Below are 15,203 nucleotides of genomic sequence, written 5' to 3'. Positions count from 1 at the left end.
TCAAGAACATATGAACACATATAAACATGTAATTTTGATATTCGTCATTGTAAATGGATTAGCATAAACCTTACACCATCTAAAACAGGTTCTAAAACATCAAAACAGTTTAGGGTAATGTTTCTAGTCCATTTCCAGTAGCAAAAGTCAAAAAACTGCATTCTGAGCCTCCTACTCGTCGAGTGCAGTAACCTACTCGACGAGTAGGATGAATTTGTACATGGACTCGTCGAGTCCCCCCATGGACTCGGCGAGTCCCCTGTTCAGACAGCAAAAAATTCGACTTTTTCAGCTATTTTGCATCAAGTATCAAACAAACAAGCCTAGGCTCTGATACCACTGTTGGGTTTTGAGCAAACTAACACTCCTAAGGTGTTCATGCAACCCTAGAAACCTTGGATCTATGTTTGTCTAAAATACATGCAAAATAATTTTCCAAGGTTCATAACTTATCTAGCATGCATGGGGTACTTTTAAACATAAAAGATACTAGAAGAATTACATACCTTTGTTAGTGAGATGATTCCTTAGGAGTTTGAGAGCCTAGCACCAATAATGTGAATGCCTCAAATGGAAATCACAAATCACCACAAACTTGGAAAACTTATGAGAGAGTGCACCAACACTCTAGAAATCGGCCACTCCTTATGCATACACACATAGTGTCTTTTCAAGCACCACTAGCCTCTTTATATAGTGTAGATGATTAGGGTTATGAACCATGCAAACCCTAATAACCCATGTCTTTTCCTATTCCAAGGATCCATGGGTTAAAAGCTCCATGGATCATCTATGGACTCCCATTTAAGCTTAGCCCATTTCCTAATGAGTGTTAGCCCACACCATATAAATATAATAGCCCATTATTTAATTAGTCACCTTTTGATCACTAAATTAATTCATGATTAATTTAAGATCAATACTAATTAAATAATACGATTTCATATATTAATATATTATAACTTATAATATATTAATTAGTCACAAATATACTATTCTCATAATATTATCCATATAAATAGTTCGGGTGAAGTGCAACCCAAATGGACCATGCCGGGTCGGGTCAAGTATATACCAAATAAGTTATGGACTTAGACACCTTATCCAACAATAGAATCTCGCAATCATAGTCTTTTAGCACGTCCAACCACCTTCTATGTCGCATGTTGAGGTTCTGTTGGTCCATCAAATACTTCAAACTCTTGTGGTCGGTGTAAATGGTGCACCGCACTCCATACAAGTAATGCCTCCAAATCTTGAGGGCAAACACCACTGCCCCCAGTTCCAGATCGTGAGTAGGGCAATTTTCCTCATGAGGCTTCAGTTGTCGTGAGGCATATGTTATCACGTGCCCTCTTTGCATCAGTACCGCACCTAACCCTGAAATTGATGCGTCACAGTACACCACCAGATCATCTAATCCCTCTGGTAAAATAAGGATTAGAGCCTCGCACAATCTCCGCCTCAAGGTCTCGAAGGCCAACTGCTGATCCGTACCCCACCGAAACGTCACAATCTTCTTGGTTAGTCGTGTAAATGGCACATCAATCTTGGAGAAGTCCTGAATAAATCTCCGATAATAACCCGCTAAACCCAAGAAGCTACGAATCTCCGATGCATTATTCGGTACTTCCCACCGCATCACAGCCTCAACCTTGGCTGGATCAACCGAAATACCCTCCTCATTGATGATATACCCCAAGAATTGTACCTTTCGCAGCCAGAAATCACACTTAGAGAACTTGGCATACAACTTCTCCTCCCTTAGGGTCTCCAGCACCTCCCTTAAGTGTTGTTCGTGCTGCTCCTTGGTCTTAGAATAGACCAAGATATCATCAATGAAAACGATCACCGACCGATCCAGCATCGGTCTACACACCCTATTCATAAGGTCCATGAACGCTGTTGGGGCATTGGTGAGCCCAAACGGCATCACTACAAACTCATAATGCCCATACCGAGTCCTGAAAGCCGTCTTCGGTATATCCTCATCCGGATCCTCATCTGATGGTATCCCGACCGAAGATCAATCTTGGAAAACCAAGACGCACCCTGCAGCTGATCGAACAAATCATCGATCCTTGGCAACGGATAACGGTTCTTCACCGTTAGCTTGTTTAGCTCTTTATAATCGATACACATCCTGTGGAATCCATCCTTCTTTTTCACGAAAAGGATTGATGCTCCCCACGGGGAACTACTCGGACGAATGAACCCTCGGTCGAACAGCTCCTGAAGTTGTGTACATAACTCTTGCATCTTAGGTGGTGCCAACCGATATGGTGCCTTTGCTATTGAAGCGGCACCCGACACCAAATCTATGCGAAATTCCACCTGCCTCTCCGGAGGCACCCCTGGTAACTCTTCGGAGAAAACATCCCGAAAGTCCTGAACAACGGGCACACTGTCTACATCCTTCGCGATCTCTACCCTTGTATCCGAGATATGCCAGAAATCCCGTACAACCCTGCTGCAGGAACCTCCTAGCCCTTGCAGCCGAACAGAGGGTCGGTCCCTGCGGTGCCCTATCACCATGTATCACCAGTTCTCCCCCACTTGGGGTTCGAACCCTCACCAACTGATGCTCGCAGTCAATCATGGCCCCGTTGGCCCCCAACCAATCCATTCCGATAATCACCTTCAGCCCTCGCAACGGTATCGGGACTAGGTCGACTCGAAATCTCTCACCAAGTACATTCAGGACACAGTCCCGATACACCCTTGTAGCACTAACAGTGCGGTCATCCGCAATCTCCACCTCGAGCGGGGAATCCAAAGTTCCCGGCCCGAATCAAACAAGACATGAGCAGACATACCATTGACCGAGAAGGTCCCTATACAAGCATATAATACACATAAGCAAAACAGATACATAGAGCAAGGAAGAACAATCACGTACCAGCCACAACGTCTAGCGCTGCGCGTGCCTCTTCGGTAGTCAGCTGAAATGCACGGCTCTTCATTGCTGGAGCTTCCGCCTTAGCAGGGCGTCCATCGGTAATCCTCATTGTGGCGGGCGCAGGCGCCACCACCGCTCCTCCTCCTCCCTGCAAATTCGGACAGTTGACCCGCTTATGGTCGGTCTGGTTGCAGTGAAAACAGATTAAGCCCTTCGCGGGGCAGTCCCTGCTCATATGGCCTTGTTGGCCACATGCTTAACATCTCGAACCTGCGATACGATAAGCTCTATTGTGTACCCGGCTACACTTGGCACATCGGGCCCGACCCTGCTGACTCTTGCTGGGAGTGTCTGACGTTTTAGCCTTCTTAGCCTGTCCTACTGCTGCCTGAGCCTGCTCAGGCTTTCGCTTCGTGCGGGATTCCAGCTCCATTTCCCGTTCCCGGGCCTTCTCCACCATTTCATTCAGGGTCTTACACCCCGCAAAACTCATAAACTCCCGAATATCGTCCCTCAGCATGGAATGATATCGGGTCCGCCTCATTTCCTCATCGGTAGCGTATTGCGGAATCAACAAAGCTCGTTCTCGAAACTTGGCGGTGATTTTCGCCATAATCTCGGTGGTTTGCTGCAAATCATGAAACTCTCGCACTAAACGTTGCACCTCAATGGGTGGTGCAAACTCCAGATCAAATCGCCGAACAAACTCGGCCTACGTCATCTCAGCCACCCCGGCTGGTCCCACCTGTCTGGTAACCTCGCCCCACCAATCTCGGGCTCTGTCTCTCAGCATGCAAGAAGCAAACCCAACCTTTGCCACATCCAGGCAAGAACTCGTCCGCTGGGCGTTTTCGATATCTGCTACCCAGCGTCGACTGACAATGGGGTCCCTGACCCCGAAAAACTCTGGCGCCCCACACGCCTTGAACGCCCGAAACGAGGGAGTTCGGGCCCCCAACTGGCCCGCAACAATCTCGGTCCTGAATGATTTGAGTCCCTCCTCCATGATCTCCATTATGCCCTCATTGACCGTCCCAAAAATGATTAGGGTAGCGTCAATGATGCCCCTGGTAACCTCGGCTGCAATAAGTTTGTGCAGCCTCTCATCTATGTCGTCTATGGTGTCACCTGATCCAGATCCCGATCCTGATCCTCCCGCCCCGAAACATGTTACTACCATGCTGAACTGGAATATCATAAATCATAACGATCAGGATTTTCATAAAACGAATCTCTCCACACCGTCCCTCCTTGAAGTTGTCAGATCTAACATTGGCTTGGGTACAGATCCTGTGCTTCCGGTAGTACGGTCCCAATACTACCTTCCTCACCTACCTGTACCTTTCCCCAAGACTCGACCTGATAACTCCAATTCGTACCAAATAAACCATATACTACCAATCACCGTATAACCCAAATCCTAGACTGTTCTAAGATTTCTCTACCCATATCAACAGAACAATCATAACAGGTTGCCTTTATGCATGCAAATTATACACAGAAGAGGATCAAATAGACTTTCGAATAAAAGATTCTACCCTAGGACCACAACCAGACAAGGAACAGGAAATAAGGCCAAATCGATCATTCTAAGGCTATAAGCTCCTAACCGTATATAATTTTAAAAGCATACACATAGCAAATTCCATATGATCATCCAAGTTCAAATATCAAATAGCATGACTAGCATATTGGGGATCTACTTACTTGGATCGGCTGATCACGCGCGTTGCACTCTCATCTTTTCCTTCTTTCAAAAGCTTTTTATGTCATTTTTGAAAACAATTTACCATTTCCTTAGTTTGAGTCCTGACACACCGAGGGTATGTCTGAATCCCTCAAACCAAGGCTCTGATACCAACTTCTAACGACCCAAATTTTTGCAAAGAAATTTTTTCATTTTTAATTAGTCAACCATTTTCATAAAACATAAAGATTCCAATAATCGTTTTCAAAACCATCAACGTTACAACATTATTATTTTCAAAACATCAGAGTGTCCCCCAAGCCAGATCGGAAAAGAGAGATAGAGTGCACGCCGCATCATCACGCCTTGCGTTTACCCTTGGACTGCGATGTACCTGAAACAAATCCATAAACGGTAAGCTGAAAGCTTAGTGAGTCCCCCAGAGCATACCCCACACAAACCACATATCATATTAGCTATAAAGCTACCTCTACCACATATCACATGTCAATTAGCCATGAAGCTATCTCTACCGTTAGCCACAAAGGCTATCTCTACCATCAGCCATAAATGTTGTCTCTACCATTAGCCATAAGGTCGTCTCTACCATTAGCCATACGGCTATCTCTACCATTAGCCACAAAGGCTATCTCTACCACATATCATGCACAAATACATATCACACCTCTACATAACAAGTAAACCAACTATCGCAAAATGGGCCGGCCTTGGTGCCTTATACCCATTGGTATGGTGAGAAGACTCACCTCTCAAAGGTTGAACTGGAAAACTGGATTCAGGTATGCCTGTGCTGCTCTTCCCAAACTGTTTATAATTGTCACACCCCCGAACCAGACGGCGGAAAGGTCCGAGGGCTCGTGTGACTTAAATTGAAATATCATCACAATGAATATACATGAAACATAACATAAACATCACCATGCATTAATACATTACAACCGTCATTGTTCACATCAAGTACATTGTTTACATTACATAATCTGAAACATAAATTGTTTATCGATTGACATCACACAAAAGACGTTTCAGAAACATGCTTGATAATTCTTCATTCTAACGGTTACCTGAGAACACAAGTTATTTTGAAAACGGTCAACATATATAATGTTGGTGAGTTCATAAGCAGGTTTGATGTGAAAATGTTTTGTATTGTTTGTGAAACCCAGAAAATCCGATATTTTCTGTAACAAAAACTGTTTACGAAAAAGGTGTGATGATTCATAAGTATACGTGTATATGATTTCAAAACATGTAAAAGTGAAATGCCTTTCAAAATAGTTCCTTGAATTATAGTTGTTGTAAGTAGAAGTGAATAATGTTGTTCCCCGGAAAACCCGATGTTTTCCGATATAAGTAGTATGATAGTTTTGTATTATTGTATAATCACTTTGCATCGTTACAACGTATGAATATGATTTCCCATGATTACTTAGATGGTAATGGATCTCTATGTGAGTCGTTATAACCATGCATAATAATGACTAATTCGCCTGTCTTGGCATTTTATCGAATGTTGGTCTTGAATTAAGATTTTGTCACCCTAGACTGGCCGAGTCTAACTGTAGCGAACAGCTCAGGTGTGGGGGAGTCACCCCCATATAGATCTATACACAAACTCTCGCTCTCCCTCCAGGAGACTCTGATTATAACTACATACTACGACCGACACTTATGGGTGTCACCCGTTATTTCTCACTAAATCCAAATGAAATTGAATAACATTGTTTTACAACCCGATTTATGTTTACTTGAATATAAGGTAAACCTAACAGACAAAGAAAAGAGGACAACGGAGGCCCACTAACTTTGTATGTTATTACAGGTTGTCGAGTATGCTACAGACACGTTATAGCCCATTAAGCATATGATGAAAGTTTAGGACCATATTAGCAATGCAAATGGACCACTAAGGCCCAAAAGCATGTTAAAGCTGATAAAGGCCCATTGGGTATGCAATTGGGTCACCGGAAGCCCAATAAACATGTGTGAATATATTGGGCTCAATAATCATGATATTGGGCCACAAAGACCCAATAGCACAAACAGAAGATTTTTGAGCCCAATCATTGAATCATTTATAGTTTATCGATTTTAAGTTCGTAGTGTAGGTATTTGTTGTAATCTAAATGTTTATAACGAAGCTTTGGTTATATATATATATATATATATATTTAAAAACCATGCGTTATAAACTTGATATTTTTAACCCAATAATTTAATATTTGCCTATTTGGCCCAAAAACATTTAGTTTGACCATTGCAGCCCCTTTATCTATAAAAATGACACTTTTAGTCACTTTTTATGAAAATTGACATTTTTGGTCCTTAAACCATTTTTCTTGACATTTTTTACCGTACCCAAACTTTATTTAAATAATAATTTCAGCGCAAAACTATTGTATTTGCCATTTCCAACCCTTATTTGTAAAAAGTGTACACTTTTGGCTCAAATTCCGTAAGTTTTACAATTTTGACCCCAAAATCAAAAACTTTGCATTTTTAGTCTAATTTTTGCATCAAAGTCATTTTCAGCCCCTAAAATAGTTTATTCACGTTTTAGACTCATATTTTGATAAGTTTACTACTTCAGCCCCCCAAACTCTCCTTTTTCGCAACTTTGGGCCCAAAAACCTGTGAGGCCCAAATGTAAGCCCATTAAGCTATAATTTATGTTTTTGACCCCTAGAAAAGTGTTATTTTCATAAAAGTCAGATTTTTATGTAAATAATACCATTTTATCCTTATAAAACTGAAAATATCATATATTACCCAAGTCTTTGTTATTTTTGCAAAAATGACACTTATAAGGATTTTTGACTTTGTTTTCACTTATTGAGCCTAAGGACTCTTAGATCTTTGAAGTATGTTGTTTGTTATGCTATTTGTTTATGTATCCTTCACACTTTAGCCATATATTTCAAGATTTAGCAAATAATATCATATTTTCACAACATAAACCAAAGAAATCACATATAACAAGCATACACACATAGATCAACACATAGTACTTGTATTCTCCCCCCAAAAACAAGTAAAAACCAAAAAATAAGGGGGTATGAACTCACCTTGCTTAGTTGTTCTCGGTTTTGAAGTAGAAATGGAAGAAGATGGTGTTGTTTTGGCTTGAACAAACTTCTTGGAGTGGTTTTCGGACTTAGGATGTTTCTAAGAGTATGATTACACACACTTGATTAGAAGGAGTTTCTTGACATAAAATGGAGTTATAACACTTGATTATGCAAGAACTTACCAAGGAGTGATGACTTTTTGGTGGTAAACCTTCTTGAAATTGCTCTAAATCTCAAAAATCTTAGAAGCAAGTAGGGATGTTCTTGAGAGATTTTGAGGTGTTTGAAAGTAAATGTGTGTGTGTGTGTGTTGTGATCTTCGGCCGAGGATAAGAAGAAGAGAGGAGAGAAGCTTGAAATGATGGTGCATGGAAACATGAGAGTTTATGGATGTATGTTGTGTATTAGGCATGTAGGACTAATGGTTATTAGTGAGGTGACACCTCACTAATCACTCTTATCACAATTCTTTTCCCTTTTTTTTTGTTTAATGATGTTGGGCCGAGTTGGGCTTAATAAAAGAAACATGGATTAACTTGGCCCACCTCTAGCCTTGGTTCGAAATCATGAGGTTCCTAGAAAAGGTTTTCGGCCCATTGGGCTCCTTTGGATGGTTCACGGCCCATTTAGCATAATAGAATAGGTTTTATGACCCATTAATGCTAATTAAATCAATTATGGCCCAATAAGGCCCATTAGGGTAAACCATTTCATTTTTAGGCCCATGATGGCCCAAAAAGTTAGGTTTTATGATTGTGGGTCCAATTAGAGCCCATTTAAGAGTTTTAAGCCCAAACTAGTCAAATTGGAGACTTATTGGTCCATTAGGCCCAATAAGAAAATCCTAGTCCATATTGGACTTAAACCGGGATTTTTAGGGTTTCCAATCCTTTGTTGACTGTTTGAAGTGTTTGTATAGAGTGTTTGATGGAATTATGTTGTCATTGAATAAACATCATGCGTGCTTTCAAGTTTTAGTTACAAATGTTATCCTTGTTAATGTTTACAAAAGCATTAGAATATCCTGGTTGTGACAACAATCAATGAGTAAATATCTCAGCATAGTCCCATAAATACCCCCAGGGTCAACCCTGGTCAAAATCAAAGTCTATAGTCAAGGTCAACAGTCCATATTGACCTTGACTCGTCGAGTACAATCATTCACTCGTCGGGTTCCCTGCTTAACTCGTCGAATCGCCGAGTCACCCAAGGGACTCGTTGAGTTCCTTGGTGTTTACAGCCGTAAACCACCAACCGTACACCTTTGACCATAAACCCTTGGCCGAACACCCTTTGCCGTACACCCTTGGCCGTAAACGAGAAAACCCTCTCGACTCGCCGAGTCACTTGCACGACTCGTCGAGTCCCCCAAAGTTCATCATGATTACGGTCCTTTCCAGTGGGACTTAAGGTCCGAAACTTTAGATCCATCATCTCCTATTGTAGATTTTGTTGGATTAGTGTCTAAGTCCATAACTATTTTGGTATGTACTTGACCCGATTATGAGCATGGTCCTTTTGGGTTGCCTTCACCATAGCAATATGTAGGATGAATTAAGGAGAGAGAAAGGTTTAATTATGATTTATTAATATATTATAAGAATAATATATTAAAGGAGAAATCATATTGTTTAATTAATATTAGTCAAGAATTAATTAAGAATTAATTTTGTGACTAAAAGAGATTAATTAAACTTAGGGGACTGGATTTGTAATTATAAGATAATTACGATTGGGCTATGGATCACCTAATAATATATAGGTTGGACGAATTCTATGGGAAGCCCATTAGAAATCGTCCAAGGGATATGTTAAAGGAGTCCATGGGCTGCTTAGGGCCTAAGCAGCCAGATTAGGGTTTCCTAGTTGTAAACCCTAATAGCCTACATGTATATAAAGGACCCTTAAGCCCCAAAAACGTGTATAAGAGTTCCTCTAGGGTTTCCAGCCGTTTTTGGTGCCTCCTCTCTCCTCCCTCTTCATCCAAGTTGCTTAGTGGTGTTTGTGACTCCATTAGAGGTGCAACACCTGAGGCACTAAGCTTTCTGAAGCCAATCAAAGCAAGGATTGATTGTTATTGCTATATAACAATCAAAGGTAATTACTAAACCCTTACTTCAGTTCTTATTTGATAGATTTAGGGTTTGTGAGTCTTGGATTCATTGCATGTACAATAGAGAAATCTAGATCCAAGCATTAGGGTTTGTATGAGCACATAGGATTGTTCTTATGCTTAAAACCCATCAGATTTCACGTAAAGTTACAAACTTTACGTGCATGCAGGGCCTTTCATAACCGAAAACACCAAAACTAATCCTCCAACAAGGTTTTCATACATAGAGAGGGAATAAACTTATAAAGCATGCAACTTTATGATAAATGGGACCTAGTGAGGTTCAGATCTGAAACCATACCCCTGTGATAGGTCCAGATCTAGGCTTGCTTCCATTTCCTCAAAGTTTGGTCATGAACTCCCAAATAGAATATAGGATTAAGGTAAAAGATTTTGTTGGGTATTTAGTGTTGCGGCATGGGCTTTATTTTGTATATCCGGATTGGGCCTGTCCATCCGTGATTATTAATTAGGGTTAAGCTATAAATAGTGCATGCATGTATGCCTTAGTTACGTTCGTGATTATTTATCATTATTACTTTGTAACCCTAAACACCTCTACAGTCGAAGTTCTTAATCGAGCTCTTCTGAGGTGTTAAATTTTAATCATTCGACATCAGTTAAACCAGTCATGTGTTCTTCATTACGTTGTTTATTGCTTTTCTTCTTAGAATTAATCGATCCTACTAGAACTTTGTTCTAACAATTGGTATCAGAGCAGGATACTGTGTTATCAATACACATTCCTTATGTTTGAAGAATTCTTAAGGGTTTCCGCTTTTATCGAATATAAAGAAGCCGTCTTCTTCCTGTCGACGGTAACTATTGTGTTTGATAAAACCCTAATCTTAAGTTTACAGGTCTGATTCTAGCAGTTCTAAGGAAAGGCTCATCATGTCTCACGACGATTCTCAAACTAATCCCATCAACATCTCCAACAGCATTGGATCCACTACAAGGGTTCCCATTCTTTACACTCAAGACTATGAATTATGGGCGTATCACTTTGAAGATTACGTAGTTGGATCTAAAGATAATGGTTATCTTATCTGGGAAGCTCTCATGCTTGGGTCGTTTGTTCACTCTGGAACGAACAGGACAGTGAAGACTCAAAAAGAATATAATCAGCTTGTGGCGGACGTAGATAAGATGCCACAGGATGAAAAGGACAAGGTGCTATGTAACGTGAAAGCCATGAGAATGATCAGATTCGCATTGCAATCTGACACTTTTCGTTTAGTCGGTTCATGCACGACGGCTAAAGAAATATGGGATAGATTAAAAGAACTCTACTCAACCGATGAGGATCTAGAACACTCAATCCAAACCTTGTTGCTCTCAGAATTTGGAGTTTTCGAACAGAAACCTTAAGAGAAACTGATACAAACCTTCGATCGCTTCAATCATCTCCTTAACAAGATGATCAAGCATGGTATTGAAAGAAAATTGATTGAGCAAAAGGTGACCTTCATGAATGGTTTAAGACCAGAATAGATGGCAGTGGTTTCAACAGTGAAAGCTCATGAACAGTTCAAATCATACTCGCTAGCGAAACTGGTGGGTATTCTTAAATCCCATGAAAACGTGGTAACCAAGGAGGCGAAAATAGTTTCAGGTGTGGGATCGCTGGTCCTTGTCTCAAAAGGAAAAAGTTTTGCAGAAGAAGAGGAGGATTCAGATATGTCTGAGTGTGACCTTACAGGCGAAGAATATGCAATGATAGTCACCAACCCAAAGAAGTTTGCACGAAAGAAGTTCCCTGTCAATAAGAACAGAAACTGGCAAGGAAGTTACAGCTCTGAGAAGGTGAAAGAAGAAACGAAGAACTCCTCTCAAAAGGATGACGACAAGAAAGAAAGCAAGTTTGCAGGAGACTCTGGATTCGACTGCAATTACTGTCATGGCAAGAACCACTTTGCCAAAGATTGCATGTTGAGGAAGATGGCTGAGAAAAGGGACGGTGAAGATGATGAGGCGTATTACATGCGAAAGTTGGAAGAAATAAAGAAAAAGAAGGCAACTAATAGTTCAATGAATGCCTTGATTGTGCAGGAAAATGTGGATGAAGATGAGTTCGGTGGCGTTGAAGTCTGGTCAACTGATTCTGAGGATGAAGAAGTGAGAAAACCCACACATGGAAGAGCTTACGTGGCGATAGATACTGGTTCGGCTGGAAAATGTTTGATGGTTACTGCTGGAAGACCAACCGAAGGTGAGCTTAAGGAGCCGAACCTGAATGAGGACAAGTGCTTTGCAGCCAAACCGTGAGTGAGAAGATCAACGACTGTGATCGGCTGATCAAAAAGGTACAATCCATCCTTGAATCACTTAAAGTTCCTGTAACAAATTATGAAGAAGAATTAAATGAACTAAAATTTAAATTTTCTAACTTAAGTGACAGTCTCATGCAAACTCGCTTAGCGAACTCTAACCTAACTGACCAACTCAACAGGGTGTCTTCGAAGAGTGAGGAGAGAAGGATGTGGATTGAGCTGAAGGAGACGGAGTTAAATAGGGCTAGGGATGAGATTATTAATTTGCAACGAGACAATTTAAAGTTTTTAAAACAAAGGAATGTTTGTTGCTTGATTGCTAAACGCTTATATACGAATATTACTCAGTTGCACTTAAACTGTGAAATAGGGAAAAAGATTCATAAGATGATCTTACCCTTCCTTGAATTTAAGGAGGATGAGGTCATCGCTGAGTGTGAATCCATAATGTCCTCAGAAGAGACTTCCATCACTTATAAAACCGGACTAGACAAGATTGAGACATTTATTGACTCTAAGGAACATAAGTGTATGCTCAAAAATCTTTTAGATGAAAATGATAGGTTGAAAATTAAGTCCGAGACCATTCAAACTTTTGACTCGTCTAACGCCAAATTAATTTCAGAACATAAAATGAATATAGAAAACACGTCTGAATTTGATGAGGAAAGTGATATGAGCAAAATCTCGGTGGAAGATGTGGTTGATTGCTCTGAATTTATGAAGAGCGAAACCGAGAATGAAAAACCACTCATATCTGAGAACTCAGTTGAATATGCTCGCCTGTCAAAGGACAAGCCACAGAAACTCAAAGAGAAAGCAATGGTCTATCAGAAAGTTCAAACAGTGCCAAATCAAGTATATGTTGTTACAGGGGTCACTGAAAAACAAACAGCAGAATTGAAAATCTTGGTAGACAAAGACAATGCTGAAGGGTGCGACGATTATCTCTGGTCCGCCCCTATCGATAATGCATACGAAACCGTCGGCTTATCTGAGCAAACCTCGTAGAGGGTAAGAGGTAGATATGTTGTAGAACCCATCAACAAACCCTCAAGTTTTGACAAACCAAGCACGAGTGGAACAAAAGAGATATCAGAAGAACCAAAGAAAGCATCCAATGTATCTTCCAAGACAACCGAAACTCAAAAGGAGAAGCCAAAATCAAGCTTCAATATTCATAAATCTCAAAAGCAGCTGGCTGAACAGAAACGCCAAAGAAATCAGAGGTACATGAAGAATCTGAATGAGCGAAAACGGTATTGGCAGTCTCAAAACCCTAACTACGTTCCTTCCAAGAAAGAGTCAAACGTCAGGAAAAATGACAAGCCAAACCGAAAGGAAAGTTTTAGTCCAAGCTCCTATTATTCCAATGCTAAGAACCGAACATCCAGTTTCGGTTCTAACCCCAGAGCCGTGAACCGAACATCCAGTTTCGGTCACACCGTCAAGGCTAACAACCGAAAGTCAAGCTTTGGTCCTTCATGCTACCAACAAAAGCCGAATTTAATGAAGGACATCAAAGGAAAGGGAAAGCTTGATTCGGATTCTAATATCAATAATAAGAAAAAGTCAGCTAACCCTAAGACTCACAAGTATATTCCAAAACCATCTAACAACAAACCATCTGAAACACCACAATTTAAACAAGATAAAAACAAAATCAAGGTGTATACAATCAAAAGAAAGGACGAAACCACTCTAATAAGAAGAACTTATTTGGTTGATCTTTCTGTTGCTATTCCTTTTTCTGTAAAAGACTCACCAGGGCCCAAGAAACTTTGGGTTCCTAAATCTGTTTGAATTTGCAGGTTATAAGTGACGAGCAGTTCGATGACGAATGGTACATAGACAGTGGCTGCTCACGTCACATGACAGGAAGGAGGGAAGAGTTGAGGGAGTTTCGGTCCCTTAAGAATGGTGGGTGTGTGAAGTTTGGAAACAATTTTTTTGGCACAATCAAAGGATATGGAATGATAACCAACGGAGAATTCACGATTAGAAAAGTGGCTTACGTGGAAGGATTGCAGCACAACCTCATCAGTGTATCTCAATTAGTTGTAGGAACCGGTTTGAAAGTTTCTTTCGATGATGAGGGAACAGAAATAATCGAAAAGCAATCCAAAAGAGTTCTGTTGAAGTCTGAACGCAAGGGAAAGATGTATCCTTTAAATATCAACCCAATTCGAGGAAAACCCGCAATATGCTTGTTGTCAAAGGCGAACTCTGATGAAAGCTGGTTATGGCATTGACGCCTATCACACCTGAACTTCAAAGACATTAATAAGTTGGTACTTGGTGATCATGTTCGAGGCCTTCCTCTTCTCAAGTTTGATAAGGAACACCTGTGTGCAGCGTGTGAGCTGGGCAAACAAAGCAGAAAGAGCCATCCTACACGTATCAATACAAAGATTGTTGAAGCTCTTGAACTTCTGCATATTGACTTATGTGGACCTTCGGCTACCGAAAGCTTCAGTGGTAGTAAGTTCATTCTTGTCATAGTAGATGATTTTTCACGCTTCACCTAGGTTTTCTTTCTTAAACAGAAATCAGAAGCGACTCCCAAGTTGAAGGTGTTTATTAAGCAAGTGGAAGTGCAGCTGCGAAAGCTGGTGAGGAACATTAGAAGCGTTAATGGGCTTGAATTCAAGAATAAACACTTTGAAGACTTTCTGGCAGAAAAGGGGATATCTCACAACTTTTCGGCCCCCTATACACCACAACATAATGGAATTGTTGAAAGACGAAACCGTTCCTTATGTGAGGCAGCCCGAACCATGCTAAGCTTCGCTTCTCTTCTGCTATACTTATGGGCCGATGCAGTTGCAACTGCGTGCTATACTCAGAACCGATCCTTACTTAACAAACGATTCTCCATCACTCCATACGAGATTCTAAACAATCGGAAGCCTAATGTTAAGTTTTTCCACGTATTCGGTTCAAGATGCTTCATTTTCAACTCAAAAGAGAACCGAAACAAGTTCAACATCAAAGCAAATGAGGGAATTTTTCTTGGTTATTCACTCACATCAAAGGCATATAGGGTTTTGAATAAACATTCCAAGCGTATTGAAGAAACCTACTATGTAACCTTTGATGACAATTACATGAAGAAAGCTCAAACAAGCAAAAATACCTTGGG

Source organism: Lactuca virosa, chromosome 7 (assembly GCF_052849685.1).
Source record: "Lactuca virosa cultivar CGN04683 chromosome 7, Lactuca_virosa_CGN04683_v6, whole genome shotgun sequence".
Taxonomy (NCBI): Eukaryota; Viridiplantae; Streptophyta; class Magnoliopsida; order Asterales; family Asteraceae; genus Lactuca; species Lactuca virosa.
This window is presented reverse-complemented; position numbering follows the sequence as displayed.